This window comes from Camelus dromedarius, chromosome 30, assembly GCF_036321535.1.
Source record: "Camelus dromedarius isolate mCamDro1 chromosome 30, mCamDro1.pat, whole genome shotgun sequence".
NCBI lineage: Eukaryota > Metazoa > Chordata > Mammalia > Artiodactyla > Camelidae > Camelus > Camelus dromedarius.
The window spans coordinates 1,586,964-1,609,034 of NC_087465.1; the positions used below are offsets into that span (position 1 = coordinate 1,586,964).

Consider the following 22,071-nt stretch of genomic DNA (forward strand, 5'->3'; position numbering starts at 1 on the left):
AGGCAAATCTTCCCACTTGCATGGAATTGAGAATATGACATAAATGTATGACACTGGGTTTTCATTTTGGATGGGAAATTCTTCCCATGATGCTACCATTAACTAAAAAGAAAACAAACAAAAAAAATGTACAGCATAAAGTGTTTTCCTCAATTACTTTTCCACTTGTCTTTCAAAAGGTATCATTTGAATAGTTTGAATGTGTTTGTGAAATGATGCTTTTACTTTCAGTGTGCGCCTGGTTACTGAACAGGAAATCATCCAATTCCACTATGTGGTCATTGTTTCTCTCCTGAAATAGAAACAGTACAATTTCATAGGAAATTGCTCTTGGGAGTTTTCCAACCCAAGGCTGTAATCTTGAAACTTCTGGAATCTTTGAAAAAGCTTAAGGTTGGAAATGCAAAAGTTCCACCTCATTCCAGAAAATGCTGAAATTGTTGAATTGCACAACCTGCTTTATTGAAACAAAAGTGGGGTGAACTGTTCTTGGTACAGTGTGATTCCCAGAGGACTGAGAAAGAGCAATTTTAGAGAAAATGCTGCTTTAAAAAAAATTGTCGGTTGAGCTTATATGCCACCTTCATCCAAAAAATCTTTTAAAATTCTCCACACGTATCACTCCCCCCCACCAGGAGACGAACAGGAAAGGCGTGTTCAGTGAAGCCCTTTATTTTTTATCTGACCTGCCTTGCCCATGATTTTTAATGGTGTTAAGGCTTTTGTAAAAATTACATACTGCTTTAAATGGGTAAATTTTATGGTATGTAAATTATACTTGAATAAAGCTGTTAAAAATGACATCTTGAAAAGAAAAGCTAAAAGTGTCACTATATGCAGATGACATGATACTATATATAGAAAACCCTAAAAGGTCCACACAAAAACTACTAGAGCTGATCGAAGAATTCAGCAAGGTAGCATGTTATAAGATTAATGTTCAAAAATCAGTTGCATTTCTTTACACTAACGATGAATCAATAGAAAAAGAAAGTAAAGAAACAATCCCCTTTAAAATAGCACCCAAAGTAATAAAATATCTGGGAATAAATCTAACCAAGGAGGTGAAAGAATTATACACAGAAAACTATAAACCATTGATGAAGGAAATTAAAGAAGACTTAAAAAAAATGGAAAGATATCCTATGCTCCTGGATTGGAAGAATCAATGTTGTTAAAATGGTCACACTGCCCAAGGCAATCTACAGATTTAATGCAATCCCTATCAAGTTACCCAGGACATATTTCACAGAACTAGAACAAATCATAATAAATTTCATATGGAGCCATCAAAGACCTAGAATTGCCAAAGCATTACTGAAGAGAAAGAAAGAGGCTGGAGGAATAACTCTCCCAGACTTCAGACAATACTATAGAGCTACAGTAACCAAGACAGCATGGTATTGGTACAAAAACAGATATACAGACCAATGGAACAGAATAGAGAGCTCAGAAATGAATCCACAAACTTTGGTCAACTAATTTCGACAAAGGTGGTGAGAATATACAATGGAATAAAGACAGTCTCTTCAGCAAATGGTGTTGGGAAAACTGGACAGCAGCCTGTAAGTCAATGAAGCTAGAACACTCCCTTACACCAGACACAAAAATAAACTCAAAATGGATCAAAGATTAAATATAAGACAAGATACAATTAACCTCCTAGAAGAAAACATAGGCAAAACATTATCTAACATACATCTCAAAAATGCTTTCCTAGGGCAGTCTACCCAAGCAATAGAAATGAAAGCAAGAATAAACAAATGGGACCTAATGAAACTTACAAGCTTCTGCACAGCAAAGGAACCATAAGCAAAACAAAACGACAACCTATGGAATGGGAGAAAATTTTTGCAAATGAAACCGACAAAGGCGTGATCTCCAGAATATATAAGCAGCTTATACGACTTAACAAGAAAGAAACAAACAACCCCATCCAAAAATCGGCAGAAGACCTAAGCAAGCAATTCTCCAAGGAAGAAATACAAATGATCAATAGGCACATGAAAAAATGCTCAATATCACTAATTATCAGAGAAATGCAAATCAAAACTACAATGAGGTATCACCTCATACCAGTCAGAATGGCCATCATTCAAAAGTCCACAAACGACAAAGGCTGGAGAGGCTGTGGAGAAAAGGGAAGTCTCCTACACTGCTGGTGGGAATGCAGTTATGGTGCAGCCACTGTGGAAAACAGTATGGAGATTCCTCAAAAGACTAGGAATAGACTTACCATATGACCCAGCAATCCCGCTCCTGGGCTTATATCCAGAAGGAACCCTGCTTCAGGATGACACCTGCACCCCAATGTTCATAGCAGTATTATTTACAGTAGCCAAGACGTGGAAATGTCCATCAACAGATGACTGGATAAAGAAGAGGTGGTATGTTTATACAATGGAATAGTATTCATCCATAAAAACTGACAACATAACGCCATTTGCAGCAGCATGGATGTTCCTGGAGAATGTCATTCTAAGTGAAGTAAGCCAGAAAGAGAAAGAAAAATACCATATGAGATCGCTCATATGTGAAATCTAAAAAAAAAAAAAACAAAACATAAATACAATACAGAAACAGACTCATAGACATAGAATACAAACTTGTGGTTGCCAAGGGGTGGGGGGTGGGAAGGGACAGACTTGGATTTCAAAATGTAGAATAGATAAATAAGATTATACTGTATAGCACAGGGAAATATATACAAGATCTCGTGATAGCTCACAATGAAAAAAAATGTGACAATGAATATATGTATGTTCATGTATAACTAAAAATTGTGCTCTAAACTGGAATTTGACACAGCATTGTTAAATGACTATAACTCAATAAAAAATGTAAAAAAAAAATAAAGATATCTTTTTTTGCAAAAAAAAAAGACATCTTACGTGAAGAAAATTCAAACAATACAGAAAAGTGCATTAAATAAACTCGTCAATCCCACCGCTGGGTAACGACCACCTGTAACGTTCTGCAGCTGCGTGTCCCTCTCCTCCTCTGTCTGTCTCACACGTGCTCAGAAATGTGTAACCGGATTAACAGAACATCTCTACTTCCTCAGCTGCCTCAGTGAACAGCTCCAAATTCGGAGCCCCGTCACCTGAAGGAAAACGGAGCGGGTGCCGCACCACCAGACAGGTTCGTGGGGAGAGCCGCCCAAGGACACGAACAGGCAAACAGAGACTCCGACTAGGGGTCTCCTGTGTCCTCACTGGGTGACTGCTGACAACCAGAGAGCGTCCTGTCCCTGGGTCCCTGGGATGACGGCCAGCAGGGAGCAGACGGCCCCACCCTCGGCCCACGGGAGGCTCACCTTGATTTTGAACCTAAAAACACAAACACTGGTTACATATAACTGGGGAAAATAAGAAACTGGAAAACCGAACCCAGGAACGTTGCTGTGTGTAAAACATCCTGCGAGAATTCTACAGTTGTGGGAGGGGGGGTCGTTACCAAAAATCCAGACATTTCTCCACCTGAAATTGTATTCCACATCTGTGGCTTTCCCCTCGACCCAAATAAAAGTGTCACTGACACATCAGTGCCGCCCTCACCGTGCTACAACATGGGACCTTGCCGGCGTGCACGCACCGGGCGTGCAGGCGGTGTGGACCGGCCGGCTGCGTGGACCGCATGCAGGGCTGGACCGTGAGTCCACAGCGCCACCTGCAGGCGGGAAGCAGCATGAGCCCAGGCCGCGCGTCTGCACTGCGGGGAGAAGGGGCCTGGGGGCGCGCACGTGCTCCCGTGCCACGGCCCCGCGGGTGGTGTCCGTGTTCACACGCAGCCTGGTGAGCCCGGGGTGCGCACACGTCTACGTGACAGACGGCAGCCAAGGTTACAGATACACCGCCCAGGATGAGACAGAAAATGTCCCAGCAGTTAAGTTTCCATTTCCGGGCCAGACCCCCGGACTACCCACTGTCATGGCTCCCCGTCCCCCGCCACCGCCGGCCTCTTCTACTTCTGTCACCGAACAGTTACACGCTTCCTGCCACTCAAGGCCCGCGTCTCCAAACACACGGCACCCCTTCCAAGCCCAGTCCTTCCCGACACGAGACGCAGAAACTGTCCTGCATCTAACCGCCCGAGAGGCGGTGCTGCACACAGCGAGGGCCGCCCCGGGGAGGGCATCGCCTTCACTCGGCCGCAGCGCTCGCACCTCCTGCCCCCTCTGGGCTGCCGTGGCTCCACCTGCCTCACAGACCTCCCCCTCCCCTCACTTGTCTTCATTCTCTTTTTTTTTCTGATTTCTTTACCTGCCCCTCATGTTGGATGCCTGCAAGCACTTATTAAACAGCTGTCCAAACACCTGTCTGGAGGGGAATCTGATGAAGTCACCACCCAGCATCTCCGTATAAGCAAGACACCTGAGCACACAGCGCAGGCCCCCGCGACTGGGACTTCCGTCATTTCTTACCCTCACGCCGCTCGGGCCCCCACGAGGCGGTTCTGTCAGCCCCTGACCGGGGACTCTCACTTCAGCACCTGTCCTCACAGGTCCCTCGTGGTCCCGCCTGCCGGCCGCGCTGGCCTAAGCTGCTTCCCACGTCGCATTCCAGTCTGCACCTGGCACACCTGGCGCACCTGCTCCTCCTCCAAGCCAGCCACCTGACACCTGGCGGCCATAACCCATGAATGCCGGGCGCTGACCCCGCCACCTGACATGAGCCACTCTGTTCACGCTCCGCGCCCCAGCTGTTCAGCCCAGGGCCCAGGGCAGCGGTCTAAGTGGCCACCGGTTTTCTTTCTTTTTTTTTTTAATTTTTTATTGAAGTAGAGTTGATTTACAAGGCTGTGTTAGCTTCCAGTGCATGCATAGCTCAGTGATTCAGTTACACTGTACAGATCTTCCTGCTCGGGTTCTTTTCCTGGTTAGGTTACTACGAGCCATTGAATACAGCTCCCTGTGCTGTACGGAGGTCCTTGTTGTCTATTTTGCATTTAGTGGTTTGCATATAGCAGTTTTCCGCACATGAATTCCTAACGAGGGCTGCAGTCTCCGTGCCAGTCAGCAGTCACACACGCCCACCCCACCCTCCCCGGTCCCTACAACCCGGGGCAGAAGGGGAAGCCTCCGAGGAGGTGACGAAATGGTGCAGCCCTCTGGGAGCCCACAGGGGACAGACAGGTGGCCTCTACTTGGCTTTGAAGGGAGAGGACATCTGGAAAGGAAGCCATGCAGAGGTGGAAGCACAGACCTGGCCCCCGAGCCCTGGCCCCTGTGCTCACAGGCTGTCTGCCCTCAGCCACGCAGCCCAGACACTCTGCGCCCCGGTTCCTCATGTGTCCAATCTGGTGGTTGTGGGCAGGGTGGTCTGGAAAAGGGAGAGACCAGAAGCCACTGCAATATGACAGCCACGAGTGGACTGAAGTATTCCCCCGTCACTGCTGGCGGGGCGGGACGGGGGGTAAAGTCTTGATTCTGGGTTTTTGAGGGTTCTTTCTAACTCCTCCTCCAGGTAAGTCATTGGGTCATGGGTTCCCTTTCTTGTCTAAGCCCGTTTGAGTCTGTGGCACTCGCAGCATGATGTGTACACACGAGGGGAGGACAGGGGACAGAGGACAGCAGCTCCGGGAGAACGCGGGCTTTCCCTGCAGGTCCTGAAGGAAGGAGGCCGGGAGGACGGGAGATCCGAAGGAAGGGGGCGGGGAATCGCCCAGAGGAGGTTTCCACTGCAACCCAGAGCCCCGAGGAGGGTGGTGCCTGGAGCAAACGGGATGTTGCAGGCGGATCGTTTGTTAGATAATCGAGCTTTCTTCTTAATAAACGTAAGTGCATTTATTTTTTAAGTTTTGGATTCTTTACTCTTGATAATGTAGCACATATTCTATGAGAGCTGACTTTGGCAGGCGAGCGCTGTCCCAGCGTAGACATCCGCTGTGCCACAGAAGGGAAACGAGCCCGGGCCCCAGCGCCCCCCCCCCCCCCCCCCCGCGGTGGCGCCGGGAAGGGGCAGCACGCGCCTGGGACGTCACGCCCGCAGTTCGGGGAGGTGCAGAGAAATGCAGCTTCTACCTCTTCAAGGCCTGGCCCCGAGTATTTGTAATAATTCACTTAAAACCTAAACCCCACGTGTTATTTGGCGGGACCCTGGCACGGCTTTGGGGCAGACAGAGAGGTTCACGGTTACACAAGGTTTATGAGCTGTGGGAGGTGGCCGCCAGCAGAGGGTTACAGACAGAAAAGGAAACATAAACCCCAAGCCTGGGCATGTGACCCTTTGAGGTGGCGACGACGGTTCTACACCCTGACTCGAGCTAGACTCTCCCAGGGAACTTGAAAGGAAGGCGCCGCGGCCAGCCCTCTTCCCGCGGCTCCGACGTGCGGGGGGGGGGGGGGGGGGGGAGGGGGCAGACGCGCTGTCAACGAGCTGGCTGGGTGCTTCTGGCCTGGGTGTCCTCTGGTTCGGGGACACGACCGAGCGCGCTGCAGGGCTGATGAAAGTTTTAACCTCAGAGCACGAATCCACAGACTGCCCTCAGAAGTCAGAAGAAGAGATGGGATCAAAAGCTCATCGCAGATGAGTGGCGGGAGTTGCTGTTTACAGAGTGCCTTCAGAACATGCTCACGCCTGTGAACCTTACTTTTCATTCGCAGCAGCGCCTCAAGTCCAAGGCGAGCCCTTCCTCCCTCTGACCCCCACCCACAGAGCACCTGCGTGCGGGCCCGGGCCAGGCAGGCGACGGTCCATCCCCGCACTGACCCAGTTCCCAGTGTGAGAGTCTGGGCCTCTCCCCAGGAGACCTTGGAGCCCAAGGACATCAGAAAACGTCTGTTTCTAACATCCACCTCTTATTGAAGAACAAACCTGGACATTTTCAAAGTCAGGTCTATTCTTGATGTCACGCAGGTTTCATCGAGGATGGCACAGAGCGGGAGAGGTCCTCGGAGCCTCCTTTCATGCGATGCCCAAAAAGAGGGCTCGCCAGAGTGAGGCTCCTGCAGGGGCGAGTCGGCGGGGCAGAGGGTGGCGCTGCGGGACGGACAGGAAGAGCCGGGCCGAGTTCCCCCGAGGGGAGCCAGGCCTGCCCCAGGGCTGCTCTGGGCGTCAGCCGTGGGAGTCTTGCATCACTGCTTTCCCATCGAGTGTACCCCAGACCTGGTCACAAAGCCAGGAGGAAAGACACAATTAAATAACACAAGGACAGGACTATTCCTGGAGAGGCGCTCAGACACTGAGCTGCAAGGATGCTCAGGAAATAGGACCAGACTGCCGTCCCTGGAACTGCACACCTGCCCCGGAGCCCCTCAGGTCCCCAACTGCTCTGCCCCAGACACACACGAGGCTGTCACCTGCCGAAGGTGTGCTTTGATTTTGCCCAAACTGTTTACGCAGCTAAAATGTTCCACCAAGAATAAATAAGAACATTTCACTCTGCCTGGGCTGAATACGTGAGTGGTGTGTTGGGTGACGGAAGCTCCTAGCGACTGATCCACAGATTCAACATAATTCCAATCAGAATCTCAGACGGCTTCGATAGCAGGGCGGGGCGGAGGGGTGGCTACCGAAATGAATGAGCTGATTCTAAAATACATTCGGGAATGCAAACTATTTCTTAAAAGAAAAAGCTGGAGGCATTGCGCTGTCTGACTTCAAGACACTGAGTCACTATATAAGTCACAGATTTAGCACACAAAAATGGGAATGAGGGTAAATTCAGAGACATATCTGGCAAATGAGAATGAGATATTTATATCTGTCCTTTTTCTGGTCAGATTTATTGAGATATACTTCACGTGCAATAGCTGTTCCCCAATTTAAAATATGCAAATAAACCAGCTGTGAGAAACGTGCCGTGTAACCAGCATCACAACTATGACACTGAGTATTTCCATGACCCCAAATAACAGCCTCGCATCCTTTGCAGCCAGTCCTCTGCCTGGTCCCAGGAAACCACTGCTCTGCTTCCTGTCCCTGAGGCTGGGCCCTCCCTCGGATGTGACAGCGTGTGACCTGGGAGCACAGAACCTCCCTGGTCCGGCTCCCTTCACTGAGTGCACGCACTTGACATCCACCCACTTCGTTCCAGGCGTCAGAGTTTGTTCCTGTCACTGTGGAGGGTCACCTGCTCAGCCATGCACCTGCCGATGGACCCCTGGGTGGCTTCCAACCCAGGGCTATTACCCTAAAGACGCCATCATCATTCAAACGGTTGTCTTCGTGTGCAAATGTGTTTATTTCCTTCTTCGGGGTGGACGCCTGTAAGTGACATCGCTGTGTCCCACTCGGCGTTTCAACGGTAAGAGGAGCTGCCAAACCGCGTCTCAAGGCGGCGAGTGGCTTCCTCCCATGACCACAGGGAGGGAGCCCAGCCGCTCCATGTCCTCCCGGCGCTGGGGATGTTCAGGCTCTTGAACTTCAGCCACTCTAAAACGTAGGTGATGGTACCCAGGGCGGTTTTGATCCGCATTTCCCGAAGATCTCATGATGACATGCTTCCACGGGCGGGTTTCCCTCCACGCCTGTTCTCTGGTGAAACGTCTGTTCAGACATTTCACCGACTTGTAAGCTGGGTTTTTTGTTTCCTTATTAGTGACTTGCAGGGGTTCTTTTTATGCTCCAGCTTCAGGTTCTCCACGGATACAGGTTATCGAAACGTTTTCACTCCACCTGTAGCTTGTCTCATTTCCTTAGCAGGATGTTTTAAACAGCAAATGTTTTCTCCTTTCGATGAAGCCCAATGTAGCACGTCTCCGTGGGTCTCGTGCTCTCTGTGTTCCACCCGAAACACCCCTGCCCAGCGCAAGGCCACGGACGCGTTTTCTAGGTTGCCTTCCACAACTGGCCATCTTGACGTCTACGATCCATCATGAGTTAATTTTTGTATGAAATGTGAAGTGAGATGCATGTGTTTTGTTTGTTTTTGAGCACTGCTGGCTCAGGAGATCATCAGTGACCCACTGCATGATCCTGACTCGCGTGGCATAGAAACAGACACGCATGTGCAGTCAGTCTGGACCCCAGATCTGGCCCACGTCCATCTTTACGCCAGTGCCAGACGGCCTTGATTCTTTTTAGATTTATAACATTTTAAAGTCAGACAGTAACATGCTGCCAACTCTGGTTTTCTTTACAGACACTGTTTGCGTTCTCGCCTCCATCTCGGAACCAGCTTCTCACTTCTCTTCCTGCCCCCCTCACCCCCACGAGAGAAGAGCCCTCAGATTCTGATCAGAATTCACCAAATTTATTAGCTGATTGGCAGAGAACTGGCAACAGAAGATCACGGTGACTTTCCACTGGTAGGTGTCCCCAAGTTCCCCTCAAGCAGATGTGGTTGTTCTCAGCACTGGAAGGGGCAGAGCAGGACGGGATGAGGGAAGATGTGTCTGACCCCCAGCCCCCTGCAGGCCAAAAACGAAGGGAGACTCTGGCTCTGGGACAGCGGTGCCGCTGGCAGAGACACCGGGAAACGCGGCCCTGGCTTTGGAGCTGGGGATGGGTGGAGGCCGGAGAGGCTGAGGAGCGTGAGAGCAAAGCCCAGGTTGCTCTGAGCAGGCTGTCGACAGGAGCACGGCTGTGAAGACGGCAGGGAGGCCCCGGAGGTCCGGGCCCAGCAGGCAAAGCTTCCACCATCCTTGAAGAGCACACGTCTCACGCCAGCAGAGGGCTGGCGAGGCGCGGGGCTAAAGGCGCTGATGAGGGCTCAGCAGGCCTGGAAGCCAGAGCTGATCCCGGCTGAGCAGAGGCGGGACGCTCGGCCACCGGGCCTCCCGCCGGCCGTGCGGAGAGTGGGAATCGCAGCCGTGATCGCGACAGGCAGCTGCGAAGCGACGTGCCTGGGCACAGCCTGGCTCCTTCCTGCTGTGTGCAGTGAAACGCGAGAGGAGAGGGAAAAACTGCGGGGAGAATTCTTAAGCAAAAAGGAGACAGTAGTTGATGATTTGTGAAAATTTCGCTCCATCTCGACTGAAAAAGCTCCGGGGAGCAGGCTGGGTCTGGACAACCTCTGCTGAGAGTTTCCCGTGACCCGTCTCTCATGTGAGCACACCGTCCATGAAGGACCTCGCGGACAAATCCTGCGGATGCTGGACCCTTCGCAATCAGGTCTTCACCTGCGTTCCAGCCTCCCCTCCCTACAGGTAAGATTTATCAAGACGCACAGTCACAGAACATGCACAGCGTCTGACACCTTCCCACAGAGAGCAGATCCCTGCACCCCAGCCCCTCGAGTCCCCCAGCCAGACACCGAGCTCGGCCACGTGTCTTCCCGACACGCCCATGAGCACCGGACACGCGCTCTCCCGCGACAACGGGCCGCCAGCTCGGCCCGTTCAGCCGCAGGCGTGCTCCTCGTGGTCTCTGCACACGTGCCACCGACCACCTGGCAGACCCCAGGTGGCTCCCAGGCAGACCTTTCCGGCAACGAATGAGCAAAAGAAGGTTTACCCGTATCGTCTTCTGTTCCAGTGAGAATTTCTGGATTTTCAAAGCATCTATATAAATTCAAAAGGGTCATGCTAGTTATTCCATTCCTTGTAACTCTGGATTATTAAAGCATTTTAATTAGGCTTCTGAGAAAGAAAATAAGATACTTTAATAAAACCTTCAAAATGTCAACTTTATAATTAGGGGATATATTCATGTTTAAAATTATTTTGTTTAGCATTTACAGCCAGCGATGACTTACATGAAGAAATAAAATTAAAAGGTCCTTTAAAATAAACTAGACAGATCAAGAAAGGTCAAAGAAATTAAGTTAATGATGCTTTGTATCATTGGCTAAATTTAATTTTGCGTATAAAAATACACCATTTAAAATTAGCTGTTTCGTTAAAGAAGTTCTGAGGAAAAGAATTACTGAAATAATCATTACAAAGTAGTGATAAATCCGGTAACAAAGACAATAAGTATCGTTATTTCAGGATTAACCCTTGCCAAGTGCCTCACATATGTTACCCCTAGTTCACAGGCAGCCAGGTAGGTCACCACTATTATCCTCATTTAAAAACAATAAAAGGTGGGGAGAGAATAGCGTTTTTTTGGAAACTGAGAGGCCACACTGGAGACAGGAGCAAAGTTGGGAGTCACAGGCTTCTGGCATTTATTAGTACTGCTAACTAAAAATCAAAAGCGTATGTTCATGTATAACGGAAAAAGTGTGCTCTACACTGGAATTTGACACAACATTGTAAAATGACTATAACTCAATAAAAAATGTTTTGAAAAAATCAAAAGCATTCTACATATCTGAGCTTAACAAACATCCCCTAGCTTGTGATCGGCGGGGAAGAGTCTCCTGCAGTCACATCTCCGCGGACTTTCACTCGGGGCAAGTCATTTAAATTAACATTGAATTTGGTTTTATCATCTGTAAAATGACCGGTTAGACCGAGTGTTCTGGGAGCTCCCATATCAGTGACGCATCTGTGAGCTTCATGAATCAACAATCATCACCACCACCCATTACTCGCAGTAAAACACCAGGTTCGTGTCAAGCAGTGAGCTAGTCCTTCACACGCAACATCGCAGTCCTCACAGCACAAGTGTCCTCACCTCAGAGACGGGGACACGGAGCCCGGAGGCCACCGTGCGGGCGGCGCCCACGGCTGCCGGAGGCCGAGCTGGGATTCCAGCCGAGCCCGTCTTCCTGCGCCGACACCGCCCCCACCACACGCTCTGGCTTTTACCCACCTTCCACCTGACATCAGAATATTCAACCCGTCAAGCTGCGTCACAGGGTTTAAACGGGCTGTTCACCTCTTCCAAAGTGGCACTGTCAGGGCTCTCTGTGAACCACCACGCCAGGGACTCAACAGGGACGTTTCTATTACTCACGGCTCTTCCAGGGAGACGGGTCCTTTGTCCTTTCAATGTCTGCTCGCCCGGTGTGTGAATCTCACTCTTGCACGGGCACCTGGGAAACACATAAACATTTATTAAATTGTAAATTAGCATGGATGCCACATACCTAAGATCGGGACCTTTTAAACTGCACTGCGGACCCACAGAGCTCTGGGATGTTAGCAGGTTCCCTAAAAATCTAGGGAAACTTTGATCTCATATAAATAGTTCAACTGTCTGGTAGGATAGCTCCAAGGGTCGCATCAGATTCTCAAAGGGACCCTTGATCCAAAAAATTAAGAATCACTACCTTAGCTTCTAAAAATTGGTGCGGTTGTGAAAAAATTCTGACTAATGAGGTCGTATGTACCCAGGGACAACTTCTCTAGGAAAAAGAAAAGATGATGACAACAGTTTGTTAAAATCCATCCTCTCATTCTGAATACATTGCACTGGGCGTTACACCTGCAAAGCGGACGAACACCACCACAGGGCTCGTGTGAGGGAGGAAGACAGGGACAGGCCCACAGGCGGATCTCGCTCTCCCTCTGCAGGAGAGCCGACTGTGACTGGGTTTACAGACACAGCCATGTGACTGGTCTGACCCACAGAGCTGATCACAATCATGTAACAAATCTATAACCCGTAAGCACTTTCTGGGCCCTTTTCCCTTCAACTAGAGGACGGCAAAGTCATTTCCTCTCTCACCTCTCTGTCTCTGTGCCTGTCACGGACGTGAAACCTGGGTTTTTCTACTTTTCCAGGGCAGGGCTGGCGGGGCCGCTGGAGGGCAGAGCTGAGGTGATCAGAACTTTGGAACCTTCCCTTGAGTTCCTTGGGAACGTGTCTCTGCATGGGCACCAGCCCAGTTCCTGGGAGCGCACCAGATCACCCGGCAGCTCATAAAAACACGCCCCCCCCCACGAGCCCACGCCAAACCCCGCTCAGCCTAGATCTCCCGCGGGAGCTCCAGGAAGCCACCTGCTAGACCAGAGCCCCAGGGGACCCTGACTCAGTCCGCCTGCAGGTGACTTAGAAACCCTCACAACCACAGGAATCACAAGTCTACGTGAAAGCGGAGACGGGGCTGCTTCCCCAGCCTTGTCTGCGGAGCCCTGGGCGTCCTGGTCCACCCTCTCCGCCCGCAGGCTGGAGCCCCGCCGGGCTCCCCAGAGCAGCTGTGGCTGCTGGGGGCTGCTGCCTAACCAGAGGTTCTTGCGCAGCATCACTTGGTATCATGGGAGACCTCGCTTTGACCCAAAGTCTCAAAAGCATAGCTGCATGTTAGGACGGCAGGAAAAAGAGTTCCAGAAACACGTTCCTTCCACAGGCTCAGCGCCCCTTACAACGCTGACGGGGAGCCACGCCGGAAACAGAACCACGGACCTGAGTGCGGAATGACAGTCCTCTGTAAATACGACCAAACGATGTTCAGCTTATCTCAACTTGCACACAGATGCAGCCGCTTCTGCCCAATGGATATGTTTTTAATTGTTCGGTTCTTGTAAGTGGTGAGATCATTACCGCTTCGTAGAAGCGAAGATGTTTCTCAACACGCACAAAAGACTCTGGAGTTTATCATTAGATTAAGTCTAACCGGTTTAACAGCAGTGCGCACAGGAGCGCGGTCCTTCAAGGCCGGCCCACGCAGCCAAAGGAAGGGAACATTTTGCTCTGTTTTTCAATGTATCTCAGGTCTCAAAACCAGCTAACCTTAGATGAACCACAGTTCCCAAAGATACCTGCAAACAATTGTACTTTATTTTGTGAATCCGAAAGCAAAATTTGTCCTAAGACATTTCAATTTATTTTTGCCCAAGGGAATCAGTGATATATTTTGGACCAAAATATGTCAGAATTTCAGAAGAGTTCAGAAATGCTTTTGTTTTAGAGAAAAGAAAAAAAATCTGTGCTCCCTTTGTGTCTGGTGGGGCAAAACCGCAGCTCTGTGGTGTATTTAGTCTAATAAAAATTAGCTTCCTGAACATAAATGCGCTATAACTGCTTCGTGGGAAAATCTGAAATCCTTGGGAAGGGCCACAACATAAATAATTAATTGTCACACGTGGCACTGAAAAAGCTGAGACACTCAATGGCGTTATCACCCTCTCAATAAATAATGAGCTCAGCATAACTAAGACTATGAGTCAGTCACATACCAAGCATTACTGAGCACCTATGTTCTCTTGTTTGCTCAGTAAATGTTTAATGAGCAGCTACTGTGTTCCAGATGCTGGGATCCGTGGTAAATGAGAGGCGATGCCTTCACAGAATCCAGGGGGAAAACAGAGAGAAAAACATTAAGTTCCGTGGACACTGTAATAAATGAAACAGGCCCTGTGATAGGAAAAAAGAGAGAGAGGAGGGTCCCTAAGGGAGAGGACATTAAGGTGAGACAAGAAGAGGAAAGAATCACCGAGGAAAAACCAAAAAGCCGCCTGCGTGAAGGCCCGCGGGGATGGACAGTGAGCACTTACTGTGTCTGAAGAAATAAAAAAACAGTGCATCAAACAGAAAAAGAGAGACAGAAGATGAATTTACACGTGTACGTGGCTCCGAAACCACGCTGGGGCTTACAGACAGAAACAGGGGTCTGACTTTCATTAAAATGAAACATCAAACAGGGAAGTAATGACTGTTTAAACCAGGGTGGACGCAGCAGAGACAAAGCAAGTGAACAAATCAGAAATGTTCCAGTGGTGTCAGGACAGCTGGACAGTCACAGGTCAGTCAGTGACGGTAGAACACGCCCTCCCCAGCACACACAGAAGTAACTCAAAATGGCTCTGAGACTTAAACATAAGACAAAACACTATAAACTTCCTAGAAGAAAACACAGGCCAAACATTTTCTGACTACATCACAGCAATGTTCTCCTAGGGCAGTCTACCCAGGAAATAGAAATAAAAGCAAAAATAAACAAATGGGACCTAATTAAACTTTTAAGCTTTGGCACAGCAAAGGAAACCATAAACAAACGAAAAGACAACCTACGGACTGGGAGGAAGTATTTGTAAAAGATGTGACTAACAAAGGCTTAATTTCTAGAACATACAAACAGTTCACACAACTCAATAATAAAAAAACAAACGACCCAATCCAAAAACAGGCAGGAGACCTAAACATTCCCCCAGTGAAGACATACAAATGGCCAACAGGCACATGAAAAAATGCTCAATGTAGCTGATTATCAGAGAAACGCAAATCCAAACTACAGTGAGGGATCACCTCACACCAGTCAGAATGGCCATTATTAAAAAAAGCCCACAAACGATAAATGAGGAGAGGGTGTGGAGAAAAGGGAGCCCTCCTACACTGTGTGTGGGGGTTCAGTGTGGTGCAGCCACTGTGGAAAACAGTATGGAGATTCCTCAAAAAACTAAAGATAGACTTACCCTATGACCCAGGAATCCTACTCCTGGGCATGTATCTGGAGGGAACTCTAATTCAAAAAGACACCTGCACCCCAATGTTCACAGCAGCACTATTTACAGTAGCCAAGACATGGAAACAGCCTAAATTTCCATCAACAGATGACTGGATAAAGAAGAGGTGGTATATTTTATACAATGGAATACTATTCGGCCATAAAAACTGACAACATAATGCCATTTGCAGCAACATGGATGCTCCTGGAGAATGTCATTCTAAGTGAAGTAAGACAGAAAGAGAAAGAAAAATACCGTATGAGATCACTCATATGTGGAATCCAGAACAAAACATAAATTCAAAACAGAAACAGACTCATAGACATAGAATACAAACTTGTGGTTGCCAAGGGGGCAGGGGGTGGGAAGAGACAGACAGGATTTCAAAATGTAGAGTAGATAAACAAGATTATACTGTACAGCACAGGGAAATATACATAAGATCTTGTGGTAGCTCACAGACAAAAAATGTGACAATGAATATATATGTATGTTCATGCATAACTGAAAAATTGTGCTCTACACTGGAATGTGACACAACATTGTAAAATGATTATAAATCAATAAAACATGTTAAAAAAAAAGAATGCTCATCACGGTAGTTTTGATAAAATTTAAGTACTTGAATACTGTATAACACAGAGAACTCTATTCAATATCTTATAGTAACCTATAATAAAAAATATGAAAATGAAAAAAAATATTTTAAAAAATCCAGAGAGAAGAATTACAGGTGGCAGAAATAAACTGTATTTGAACATAAAAACAAGTTACCAAAAAAAAATCACCTTTCAGCAACTTGGAAAGCTTTGGGGAATGTACGCTGGCAAATGAAAAGTACAGATTTTTTTCAGATAAATACGCTTAAGATTTCTTCCAAATGCGTATGCTGATGACATGTCTCGATGCACAGGGAAGGTCGGCTACCTGGACTGGCACACGCGTTTCTGAACATCCCGTAACATCGGCCAAAGGCACGGCTTCCGAGCACGACTGCCGGGGCCCAAGGCGAGGGGCTCCTTTTTAGTGCGGGATAAAATGCTTGTTTTGTGCTCCTTTTTTTAATGACTGATGAGGAAAACAGACGTGCTCTGGCTAAGAGAGCAGGTGACTGTTTTAGCCATTACGCCCAATTACAGCCAGCGAGGGGCCCCGGGCTCCCCGGCCCCCAACCTCTCTCCACGTGCCCCACCCTGAAGGCTCAGCCATGGCTCCACAAACAGCGTCTGAGGACGCTGACACCCGCCCTGGGGGGCACCCAGGCCACGCCTCACCGCCCACCACTGCCCAGAGCACCCGTCCACGGTCCACACCAGAGCCGCTGCCGCTCAGAGATAAAGCCCGTTTTTACAGGTAATTCTCAGCTTCAGCCAATGATCCCGGGAGCCTCACAGCCCCCGTGTGCTCATGGACTCTTCGGCCGGCGGAAAGCCTGTGGCCGGTGAGCAGCTAGTTAGCTCCAGACACAACTCTGTCCCGAGAGAACCTGTCACTCAGTGACTCTCTCTGTATCTTCCTTTAATTTAATGTTCAAAACCCATCACCACGCTTCCTTTAGGTCCCCAAACTACTACCATACCAATATTTTTACTTCAAAAAACGACTATCCTGTCCCCGTATTTTATTAAACGTGTGTAGCAATGCATACGGAAAAAAGCACACCTGTACACACACGTCTGTGTCTACGTACGCATATACCTATACACGTGTGTACACACGTGTGCATGTGTGCATTGTGCACACGACCTGAACTGTGGGCGCACACGTGATGTGTGTGCGTGTGGCACACTGACTGCTTCCACGGTCCTCCCCAGGATGGTGTCTGGGGCGGAGCCCACCCCTCCAGCACAAAGAACGCCTCAGTGCCGCTGCCCTGTCAGTGCCGCGCTGAGGACGGGAAGATGCACCACGTCGGACTCCACGTTTCTTCAGTATAGAAATGTCCTGTTTCTGAATATTCTTAAACAGTTATCTAAATTTGGGTTAAAACAAAATGTGAGATTTCTAAAAATTGCAGTTTTTATTTCGTTAGCATCGTAGTTCAACAGGACTGTGAATGAAGTATGAAATACAATATTTAACTCACAGGTTTCCTTGGAAAGATTTTTACTGCTGACAAGAAACAAGTCCATTAAAATGGTTCAGAGTTGAATGTGCTTTCCAATCACAAGTACACATTTCTTGCCAAGGTTTTACTCAAAGCATTGTTTTCCATCAAAATACCTCTGTTATCATTTTAACGGATGGAATGTTCTCCTAACAGTGTTCTGGTTAAGTGAATACAGACACTGTCACTTGCAGTGTTTTTGTTTTATTTTTCATAAAGGAGAGGCAGTCAATTTACGAGTGATTCTACTGAAATTCGGGGCATCAAACAATCCCTAACATCCTTTCACCAAAACTCAGCACAAGCCTGAGCAAACTCGCTGTCCTCTACGTCCTGACGCCGCCACGAAGCCCAGGAGGGAGGAGGAAGCATGCAGAAGTCCCAGGGGAAGTGCTGCTTCACTGAGGAAATAAGATACTCCCTGAAGACAGGCGACCTGCCTTTCTCAACGACCAACATCTTGGCAAAAACGAGGGACCAGCAGCAGGCCCGCTTCGCTAGCGTCTTCTGTCGCTGAGGCACAGTGGCGAGCACACGGCGCGCACACGGACGCCCGCACTTTTGATACTCACTGCACAAGTGCGTACTGTCTGGTGGGGACTATTCTGCTGGAAAGCGGGAAGGCGCTCTGAGGAGGTGCAAAGCTCGCTGCACCTTCACGACCCATCAAAGCGGGAAGAAGCAGCATCGGGCTTTCGCGGCATCACACAGAATTTCCACTCAAAGCCAGGGTTTGCTCTGAAAGTGAACCATTGTACGTGCAGTTAAATACAAATACGACAGTTCTCTCTTTTCTTTAAGCGACAATAACGTTGGTCTGTTTCTGCTGACCGTCACCACGGCTGCTTCCCACCTGGACGCGCTCCGCGCTGGCAGAAGGAAGCAAACCCCAAGCCGCATGAACCAGGGCTCCTGAGCTTCCTGCTTGGTCGTCGTGGCCAGAGTCAGTGATAGCCGTCCTTGGAACATCTGTCCTCGTCCGTACCATTAAGAACAGACATTGTGACAAGCACCACGTAATCATCTGTAGTTCAGACCAAACAAAAGAGGGGGGCGGGGGAGCGGGGGGCGGGAAGCAGGGGAAAGGGAAGCAAAGGGGAAAACCCGGCTGATTTAAGGAACACAAACTCGCCACCAGGGGGACACATCCGCCCTTCTTCACGCATCTTTCTGGAAGGAAAAGGCAGGTTTGTACGTGAAACCTCTCTCTGAGTGACACATTCTTTCACAAATCCCGAAGATCACCATCCTCTCTCTCTCTTGAAATTCTAAGACTTCAAATTCAAATGTTCTGAAGAGAAAGAGAGACACAGCTCCTTTGCAAATTTCATTAATGGCTATTTGGGGGGGGGGGGGGTTCTGTAAATTAACTAAATACTGTCTTTCTCCGTATTTCCACTTGGTCATCTGCGTTCTCTCTACTGCTTTAGGAACGTTCTGCGTGTAAAAAATTAAACTTCCGCTTATAACGTGTGTGAGAATAGCTTTTCAAAGCTGATTGCGCTCTTATGACTTGTATCACACAGACGTTTTAGTTTTTATGTAATGAAATTACTGGCAGTTTTTTCATAGCTGTGGCTTTGCATCATGCTTCGGCTTCCTTGAATCTCTAAAATTATGTAAAATCCTTACTTTCTCTTAAGCTATAGTGGCTTCGTTTTTATGCTTAAATCTTTGATTCATCTTGAATTGATTTAATTTTTTAATTGTTAGTATGTTGTCACTACTACTGACAGACACATCCCTACGCACACTCACTCACATGTGCACGGCCGCACGCGGGCATGTGTGTGTGTGTGTGTGTGTGTGTACAGTCACATGTGCTCCCCTGACACGACCTGGGTCTGCTTCTGCGCAGGTGACAAGGGAACTGTTTTAAATATTGCTGTTTCCTAACACTATTTTCTCTGTGGGGAAGTTCTATTCCTCTTCTTTTTTACTGTCTTAGCAGTTTCATTATTAGTACTTCGTACACACTTAAGAGAAACAATTTTTAGCTCCATCACATTTAAATTACATTTACATTACAGACGAAAATAAAATAAAAATGTATGAACAGGGTGAATTTTAAACAGTGAGCCCCGGGCCCCTCACCCAGCCCGCATCAAAACCTCCCCTTTGAAGGGCATCCAGCAGGTCTTCAGACACCGCTTTGAATACCGTGTGGTGACCATCATTCCAGAGCAGACTCCATGCATTATTCAATTATAATTTATTTCCCCCTTCTCTTAGGAGGCAAGTTGGAAATTCCAAGGTTTGGCTTTCAGGCTGGAAGCAGAGACTCATCTCCACCCCACGCCCAGGATGCCAAGTGAGCCGCTCCGCCTCGGCGCCCCCGGCTCATTGCCACAATCGGCGTCCCCTCCATGGTTACACTTCACATCCCACTCGGCATTGCTGGAATTAAACGACTACCTGCATGACTGACTTCCTCTGGTAACGACCCTCTCCCCATCACACGCCTCCAGCTCCGGCAAGACAGATCTCACGTCTGCTTGAATGTCTGGCTGTTTCTCCATCAAGGGAGGCTGAGGTGTGCTACTGCATCTTGATGAAAAGGTCAGGGCAAGATCTTTCAGGTATGGGAATAAAGAAAACACATTCCTTAGTTGCTCAGAAACAAATCTAACGGCTCTTCAATGGGAAATACCTAAGATGGTGGTTCTCAGCCCTGCCTCCGCCCTGGACTCCCCTAAGGAAACTTCTGGAATCCCGATGCCTGAGTCCCCTCTCAGGTCCTCCATCTGGGTGACGTGGGACAGACCTGGTGGCTCCTGTGCGCGGGCAGGGCGGGGGCCCACTGGACCAACTTCTGGACTCTGGATGAAGACTGAGACTAGGCCACTAATCAGTTTATTTTTTGTGATTATGTTGGAAGAAATGACATTGCGTTAACCAGGAACACCCCCTCAGATGCTGTCATAATGCTAGTAAACTACATGCTTCCCATCCGGGCTCACTTTAAGAAGCCCACCCATTTACTACCCCACATTCCCCCAACTTTACAGGTGGAGGCGGTCGACCTGACACGGCAGGAGCACCCGTTCCTTCATTCATCGGTCCCCGCAGCAGGCTGGGCAAAGGGCACTGACCTTCCATGACTTCAGCGTGCTGAACCCCGGGAATGAAACAGACCCCCTGGAACACAGTAACCACCCCCAACCCCCAGCTGAAGCTGAAACGCGACCTTCCGGCATCAGATCTGGGAATTAGGGCGGGAAGTGAGTGACAACAGTGGTGGACGTTGGAGAGATACGCTTTTGGAAACCGGGTGGGAAAACCTATTTTAAATCCAAATATACAGCCAAGCGAATACTCTCCAGCTCTCACTAGAACCTTCAGATCAGAATCGACTCGCCCACCCTCATCCTGCAAACCTGTGTGAAAGGCTCTGACATGGTGGCAGGGGTGTGGCTGGGGCAGGGATTTCGACCTGCGGTTCACTAACCGCAAGACCTGCCATGGGATACATACGTTCGCCCGCCCGACTCTCCCAGCCATCGGTCGGCACGGTGACAGAATCCACACCCCATGCTGGTCACGAAGACAAACTACATCACCTCCCCTGAGAATCAACAGGAACTGTCATCACGTTCCCAGAACTGCACTTGGACTGTCGGAGTGTCAAAACGGTCCAGTCCTTACCCGCGGTCCTGGCCGCCAGGGAGCCCAGGGCCGCACTGAGATGCAGCCGCAAAACCACACTTCCTGGCAGCTTCCTGTTTCGGCAGGCTGCTTGGTCACAAGGAGGGACGGCGGAGTCGGGGCCCCCAGGTACCGTCCACACTCTTCATCATCTCGTTCTTGCCACCGCGTTTCCTCCCTATCAGAAGCACCTCTGCAGAAACAGCCCTCTCTTCTCCCACAGCTGCGTCGTTCTCGGAAACCTAGACCCATAGCCGAGGTCTGGTACCCACAGAGCCCCGGGCCCTGCGTGCAAAACCACGGCCTGGGCCCTTCCACTTCCAGGGAATTTCTGTTCATTTTCTGTCCTAAGTAACTTAAAATGAATACATTAATCAGACTGACTTTACACAGATATAATTTAGTAGTGCAGCACCCAGAGGGGACGCGGGCGAGTGGAGGGGACACAGGCGCCGTCGCCCCGCGACAGCAGCCCGTCAGCCGGGCCCTCGGACAAGACCGGCCGCGGGGCTCTCACTCTGTGGCCCCGTTCACCACGGTTCTGGGTGCTGAGAACCACCTGTTCAGCCCTGACGGCCCCCCTAGGTGTAGACCACCACGCCGGAGGCCCGTTCGTCCTTTCATCATCAAAGCGGAAAAAATGTGACAAGAAAAAGTGCTTGCCTTACAGAGACATCATTTGTGAAGAGAAGAGCTAATTAGGAAAATCTGACCTTCCCGTCGTGACCATTTATCCTAGTTGGGCTGGAAGTGTACTCCCAGCATGTACGGGATGTCAGATCCCAGCAAGACAGCCACTAGCTGTATTAAAATTAAACTGGAATATAAAGAAAACTTACCCTTTCTCTGTATCACTCTAATCCTCTACACAACTGTGTTTGCAGAATCCAGACAATAAACATGTAAATTGTCTCGTCAGCACTTTCAACGCAGGAAACTGCAAAAATAGCAAGATGCAGGAATCACCCCAAAAGGCCTTTCAAAGCTGTTCAAAACAGAGTGCATGCCGATTTCAACCCCTTGTTAAGAACAGAATGTTGTAAGGAGTAAAATTAAGTCATCCCTAGTGACGGTTGCGTAAATTGGTCACATTTTATAG

At 48.9% G+C, this 22,071-nt stretch overlaps 1 long non-coding RNA gene across 2 annotated transcripts in view; it reads right to left on the reverse strand.

Annotated features, from left to right (window-relative positions):
- LOC116149670 (uncharacterized) overlaps nucleotides 1–22,071 on the reverse strand; it is a 174,111-nt gene that overhangs the window by 145,484 nt on the left and 6,556 nt on the right. For both annotated transcript variants that reach the window (XR_010378466.1, XR_010378465.1), the window contains exon 2: nucleotides 11,787–11,865. This is a non-coding gene — a long non-coding RNA (uncharacterized LOC116149670). The remainder of the gene's footprint in view (nucleotides 1–11,786; nucleotides 11,866–22,071) is intronic.